The sequence below is a fragment of the Serinus canaria genome, chromosome 11 (assembly GCF_022539315.1).
Source record: "Serinus canaria isolate serCan28SL12 chromosome 11, serCan2020, whole genome shotgun sequence".
In the NCBI taxonomy this organism is placed as follows: Eukaryota; Metazoa; Chordata; class Aves; order Passeriformes; family Fringillidae; genus Serinus; species Serinus canaria.
Genome location: NC_066325.1, coordinates 2,374,760 through 2,381,813, shown reverse-complemented (window position 1 = coordinate 2,381,813; position 7,054 = coordinate 2,374,760). Strand labels below are relative to the sequence as shown.

Below are 7,054 nucleotides of genomic sequence, written 5' to 3'. Positions count from 1 at the left end.
CACACATGCTGCTGTTAAATGCCTGATGTGGCTGACCAGGAAAGCAGCCATCTGAGAGGGGCCTACCCCATTGCAGTCTAGCATTGAAATGCTGGATTTGTGGGTTTAGGTATTTGTTAACTTGTTTCCCTCCTTGAACTGGCCAGTTCCCAAAGCATTCTTTTTGTGGGAACAGGCAAAAACTTGCAGATGGAGTCTGCCCCCAAAGCAGGAAAAGGATTCCAAACTCTTATAATATATTGTTCTAGCAAGTGAGATATTAACATTAAAAATAGAAGAAAAATGCATAAAGAACAAAAGAAGCTCAAGATTTATGGCCTTCTGATGAAGGGGGAAATCCCATATGATTGGAGCAGGCAGCTATGCACAGAGATGAGCCTGAACTACAAAGCAGAACCACGACTGAACTTGTGCTATGCTTGGTATTAAGCAAACTTTCAGTAGCAAAGTTGTAACACAGAAAAATCTCAAGATTGACATGGAATGATCAATATCCTATGGAATGAAACCTCAGAAGAATCAGGTATTTTAAAGCAGAACTGAAAGATTAAGATGAATCTCCTTTTTTTTTCTCCCAGGCCTTTGAGCTGAGTTAGGAAGTTCCTGAACATCCTTAATACACAGAGTTCCCAATGAATTGCAGAAGATTCTTTCCACAACATACTTTGGAAATAAACACAATAATGCAAGATCTCTGCAGCTCTGAGCCCACCCAGATTTTATGCAAGTTCTAACTCTAGCAATGTGACACCAAGCAAAAGGTAGTCCCAGTTTGCCCCCCTCCCTTCTCCTGTAGAGTTCCTCCCTGCTGCAACAGGAAGCTATTCCCACACTCTGCAGAGGAGCCTGCCCACCACCAGCCGCTCTAAGGGAGCAGAACAGCAGAACCCAAACTGGGTTTGGGTTACTGGGGCTCCAGTGCTGGACTCCAGCTGCACCTCCAAGCCAGGGTCAGACCAGAACCTCCCAGAACAGCAGCATCTAAGGATCCTGATCATTTGGGACTTGCACCTGGAAGCAGTATTACAGAAGACTCAATAAAGAACTCAAGTCAAAAACCTGCTAGAATCATCATAGTTGCTTAGATGACATTTTTCTGAAAAGATACTTGGATACCCAAAGGTAGCTAAACCTGTACCATATAAATTTATTTTCAGTGTAGATTTAGAATTTGGGGGAGGAACTGAACAAAGTAAACTTTCTTTGGTACCTTAGAAGAGATCACTAGTCATTAAGAACATGCTCATGTTGCCATGTATTCTGGTTTGGACAGTAAGAATTATGAGATCACAAAATATGTCACTCATCTGAATTTCATCCCCGGCAGTGGTTTCAAACATCATATAATGCATTTTTGTGCCAAATACTCCCATTTGTCACTAATGGATCTCTTGCTCCTGATTCCATCTTTCCACCAGATGTCACACTTCCCCTTCACCTGGTAACTCCAACCCTCTCAATAGAACCCCGTACACAGATGCATTTGTTCTTTTGCTGACCATTTCCACACTCTATCCTTAATTAAATATTAGCCTTTCTATTTGGTTTGCAGTAGCAATACTGCATTAAACACCAAACCATATAACTTGTGCAGCTAAGTTCAAGACCTCACCTATGTACTGATGCTCCTGCTGTCATAAACAGTAAAAAAATCTGCACTGTTCTGTTATGCTCCAAACCCCACACATTTGTATACATCAACTGGTTATTTAAAATGACAAAAATTCCTTTCTTAATGCCCATTTTTAAACAGTATCATTCCTCAGGGTCTCATTTTTCAGGCCTCTCAACACTCTAAGTTAACCAGAGGAAAAAAAATCCATTCACATTGACCAAATGCACAAAACAGAAGCATTCTTTTCAAACCCAAATGCCTAAGTGCCAGCACTAAATAATTATGATACAATTTAACACATGAAAAATGGGAGGTTCAAATCAGCAATATTTTAAGCATAAGAGCAAAGTTTGGTCCAGTCCTACCTTCTGAGATGGTTTGTTTTACTTTACTGTTTCTAACAGCTGTGTCAGAAGTAACCCATTAGCATCAGCTGTGCTTAGAGTCTGCAGCCATCCTCCTGTTTTGATAAATGCAATGTTAATGTATTATTCTAGAAAATAATCCATGGAAAGCTACAATTATGAAGAGAGCATTTCCTCAGCTTCAGAGTATGCTATCACATGGAATGCAATGGTTTAGTTTCTAGATTTATACAATTCCTTTCCTGTCCTTTGACAATGACCTATTTTTAGACACACATCACGCTGAATCGGTATGTCACTTGATAGAATACCATCCTGAAGATTCAAGTCTGTCATAAATAAATATGTAAGACAAACTGGTACATACAAGTTGCCTCTGAGACCTGCTTTCAAGTCCATTCCAGAATGCAGTGAGTGAAAATCATTTCAAATGAATGTCTGCTGGTCTCTGCCATGTTTCTTCTCTGAGAATTGCACATCACAACATGGTCAAGCATTTCCAAACAGACAGCTCTAAGAAGGGACAGAGGAAGGCAGAAAGGAAACCTTCCACTAACCAGGTGCAACCCTTTCCCAGCTCTTCCCCTTGCTGCCTCTTAGTGGGGAACTATTGTATCAGCTGATACATCTATTCTGCAGAAAGAAAAATTACTTTATTAGAAAAACAAATAAACAATAGCAAGACAACTTGCAATAAGTATTATTCTGAGACAGCAGTTGGGTTTTGGGGGTTTTGTTGTTGATATTTTTGTTGGTTTTTAACTCCACCTAGGAAATATTGCCTAGCAACAATGGGAGAACCCTTCTAACAAAATGAATCATGCAGGTATTGGCTGTTTATTCCCATGAAGGGCTGTGTTTCCACCCTGTCAAATGACATCAAGGCCATGTTGCCAGAGGCATTGGGAGTTTTGACCTCTAAAAGGCAATTTTCTCACTGTCTGCTCAGAATTGTAACATTTTTCATATTGAAGGCTTCTATATCATATCTTGTAGGTTTCATATCTATAAATAACATACTAAAATTCTCCAACACAACAAAGCACAGCTATTATCTTTACCTATTAACACTGTAAACATTAAATATCACAAAGTTAACACTCCATTAGCATAACTATCAGGCATCAACAAAAAAAAAAAAAAAAAAAAAGGAAGCAAACCACATTAAACTGCACGACCAAGTTTAATGGAAATTAACAGAGGGCAGAACTTGGTTCATAAAAGTTCTGAATTTCAGAAAGAAAATATCTACTAGATCATCATCAGATACCCATGCAAGATTAATTTTGGATTTCCTTGCCCAAATAAGTCCTCCCTTAATTTCTTAATGGAGCTATTAAAAAGAAGAGTTTTAAGCTACAGGCTGGATTAACAGCATGTAAACAGAAAAGCTAAGACCTATTATTTGCATAGAATGCAGAAGCATAAATCTCACCAATAAATGGGAATGTACAGTGTGTGTGTCCCCTCCCAAATTAATTCTTATTAAAAGCTTCCTATATTTTAATTGCAGCTGCCCTACTAAAAGCAGAGTGAGCCAGTGAGCTTTGGTCCTAAAATTACTGCTTTCAGTATTGCCCTGCAAAGGATGAAATGCAGCTTGTGACAACTAAATTTATTCAACAAACATAGTTGACTACAGCCTTGTACACCAATATTTAGATTTTTCAAGTAAGGAGACAATGAGAAGTCCCACAACATTACAAGGCTGTTCTGCTAACTGCACTGTTCTACACCATCAGGGGGTTTGTTTGCTTGCTTTTGCCCACATTAAAAGAGTCATCAAATCTTTAAGAGAATCAGCATTTGCAAGTCATGGAAAGGCAAGCAGGTTGTCCCTGAGAACATCAGCATCTTCAGAAATTATTCTGTCTTGGGGCTGATGGTTGATCAAAAATTCAGCATGAGCCACTAGTGAGTGCTCAGAGCCCAGAAAGCCAAGGGAATCCTGAGCTGCATCCAGAGGAGCGTGGCCAGAAGGTCATAGGAGATGATTGTGCCCCACTGCTCTGCTCTTGTGACACCCCTCTGGCAGTGCTGCATCCAGTTCTGGTGTTCCCAGCACAAGGACATGGAAGTGTTGCAGCACGTCCAGAGGGCTGGGGCCTGCCCCCTGTGAAGACAAGCTGAGAAAGCTGGGGCTGTTCAGCCTGGACAAGAGAAGGTTCTTCTGTGTGGAGACCTCACAGCACCTTCCAGGGTCTGAAGGGGCTGCAGGAAGGATGTTCTGTCAAGGGCTGCAGTGCTAGAACAGGATGGTTACAGATGGACTGGAAATTAGGAAGAACTTTTTCACTGTGAGGCTGGTGAGACACTGGAACAGGTTACAGGTCCCCATCCCTGGAAGTGCCCAAGGCCAGGCTGTACAAGGCCTTGAGCAACCTGGTATAGGGGAAGGTGTCCTGTCCATGGCAGGGGGTTGGGACCAGGTGATGTTTAAGGTCCCTTCCAATCCCTTAACACCGTGTCATTCTGTCCAGCTTTTTCACAAAATTATTCTATACAGAAAATCAAAGCTCTACATAACAAAACAAGTACTTCTGGTGCATTCTTCAGACTGAAGGTTTAGGACTACACAGGTTGATGATCAAGAAATTAAATTCCTAGGACTTCAAATCAACTTCCACAGTCACAGGCAATCTGCAAAACAATGAGGTGTGAAATGAAGTAGAAGCACTCTTAGTGGGCTGTGGTTTATAAACAATCAGTAACTGTTCTCAAAAGAATAGAAAGTAATATTCAATGATTAAGTAATCATTTTCCTCAAAAATGCTCAAGAAAGATCATGCTTTGCTTCCAAAGATAAGCTACACATTGGCAACCTTTCCCAGATATCTGTACCCTGGAACAATTATTTTGGCTATGTTTTTCAACAACATGATTTTTCAAAGATTTATTGAAGAAAAAAGGCTCAAGACAAATATTTGGTTATGACTTCTTTATATAAATGCAAAATATTAAAGTGCTTATTCTCCCATTCAATTAATTTACTTGCAACATTTTCTTAGAACTGACTCCTGTACTGTGTATTTGCTATCCTAGAAATGCAGTCCTGCCCTTAAACAACCATGTTACTACTCCGTTAGCTTCTATAGGCCACAAAGAAACAGTAACACAATTTCTGTTTCAAACACTTGACTTAAACACCTATTTCTGGGAAGCCAAGTGTCAGCAGTGTTGGCACCCTACTCCTTGGAGAGAAAAAAAAAGAAAAAAAAAAAAAAAGAAAAAAACCCCAAGAGTTGAGACAAGCTTACCATGCTTTGCAATGCAGTGTGAACTCCAGAGTCAATGTGTAGCTCCATGGCTAGATTTATTCAGCCATACTGAATCCAGCTTCTGTATCATCTTCTTTCAATTTGGTTTGTTGAGAAAGACATTGTTATCAGTCTCAAAAAGAAATTAACTCCAAATTAAAGACTTGTATAGAGAAATCAGGTATTTTTAATCAAGGTTTTGCTTGAACTTCCTTACTATAAGCAAATAAAACACATCCTCACCACAAGCATGTGTTTAAGTGCTTGGCTGATACTTAGTTTATAAAAAGTATTTAGCCAAAGAGAACACATATTAGACACTTCCACATGTATTTGAAAAAAAACCCCAGGGGTGGGGAGGGGGAAGCTCATTATAAAATAAAACCAGAATCTAACGCATGTCACCTTATAATTTCTCCTGAGGACTCCTGATGTAAACAGCACAAATGCACCGAGAGGTGTAAGTGCGCTCCAAACTCCAGCCCTGGAAGCAAGGGCCCGCGAAGCGCAGGCAGCCCGGGTACGAGCCAGGCCGGCAGCGGCAGCGCAGCCCCGGGACGGGCGGAGCTGCCCCGCTCCCGACACCGGGAGAGCGGGGCCGGTCCCGTCCCAGCCAGGGGACAGCGGCTGACAGCACAGCGAGCCCTTACACCCCGTGAGGAGCGGCAGGGAAAAGGGCTCTGCGGGAAATTAGCGAACCTACCGCTGTAACTGCATAAATATCGGGTGTTTCTTCTGAGGTACAGCCACAACAGCGGAGTTAAGTACAACACGGGACCTAGGCAGATTTATAAGTAATTTTTAATTAACCGAACCCTAGAATATACCTTTGTTGCGACAATACTCCAGAGAGCCCGGTAACACAGATTAGGCTACCACACAGGCATTAATTAGAAACAACACCGCTCCCGGAGCGCCGCGGCCCGGCAGATCCCACGGCCCGTGCGGCTCCCGCCGGGAGCTGCGGGGAGCCGGGGTGGCCCCACGGCCCGGGCACCCGGCCGGGGGCGGGCACAGCCCCGCGGGCCCGTCTGCGCTGCCACAGGAGCCATGGGCCCCGCAAGGCGCCGGGCCCGCACCCAGAGGGTCCCGCTCAGCCCCCGGGGCTGCTCGGCAGAGCCGCCCCCACAGGGACCCCGCAGCGCCGGGCGCATGGCTCAGCCCGGGGCTCCGCTCCCCTCCACCCCCCTCAGCCCCCGGGCACCGCTCGTCTCCACGGCAACGGCGGAGCGGGACGGGGCCGGCCGCGGGGCTGAGGGGGGAGCGGGGCTCAGGCGAGGCTCAGGCGGGAGCGGGGCTCAGGCGAGGCTCAGGCGGGAGCGGGGCTCAGGCGAGGCTCGGGGGGCAGCGGGCACTCGGCGGCTGCTCCGGGCCCGAGCGCGGCTCCCGCACCCGGCCGGGCCCCGCGGGCTCTCCCCAGGCCGCCCTGAGGGCAGAATGGCGGCATGGGGACAGCCGGGCCCCGCTCGCCCCACGCCAGGTCTGAGCAAAGCCCCGACCTCGGCCGCACAAACGGGGACCACAGCTTCTGTCCTGCATTATTCATGCTCCCACCAGTGGATATTCATGCTCTCACCCACCGAAATATATATGTATCTTCATTTAAAACTATTTTTCAGATTGCTTCAAAATTCAAATTAATTAAGATTAATTAAAAATTAAATCAAAAATAAAAAGCTCGAAAAGTGATTTTTTTTTTTAATTTCACTTACATCTTTAATGTAGAAGTAACTCCAGTGGGGTTGATATTTTTAGTTTCATGCAGCATAACAGGAGAGATGGGGACTTGCTATTCTACTGTGGCAGAGCTGCTGAGC

General features: G+C 44.3%; 1 long non-coding RNA gene across 1 annotated transcript; it reads right to left on the bottom strand.

Annotated features, from left to right (window-relative positions):
- Positions 1 to 3,248: 3,248 nt before the first annotated feature.
- LOC127060035 (uncharacterized) lies at positions 3,249 to 6,187 on the bottom strand. The gene is made up of 3 exons (XR_007778558.1): positions 6,065 to 6,187; positions 5,238 to 5,328; positions 3,249 to 4,620 (listed from the first exon to the last, which is right to left on the bottom strand). It is a non-coding gene; the product is annotated as an uncharacterized LOC127060035 (long non-coding RNA).
- Between the last annotated feature and the right edge of the window lie 867 nt (positions 6,188 to 7,054).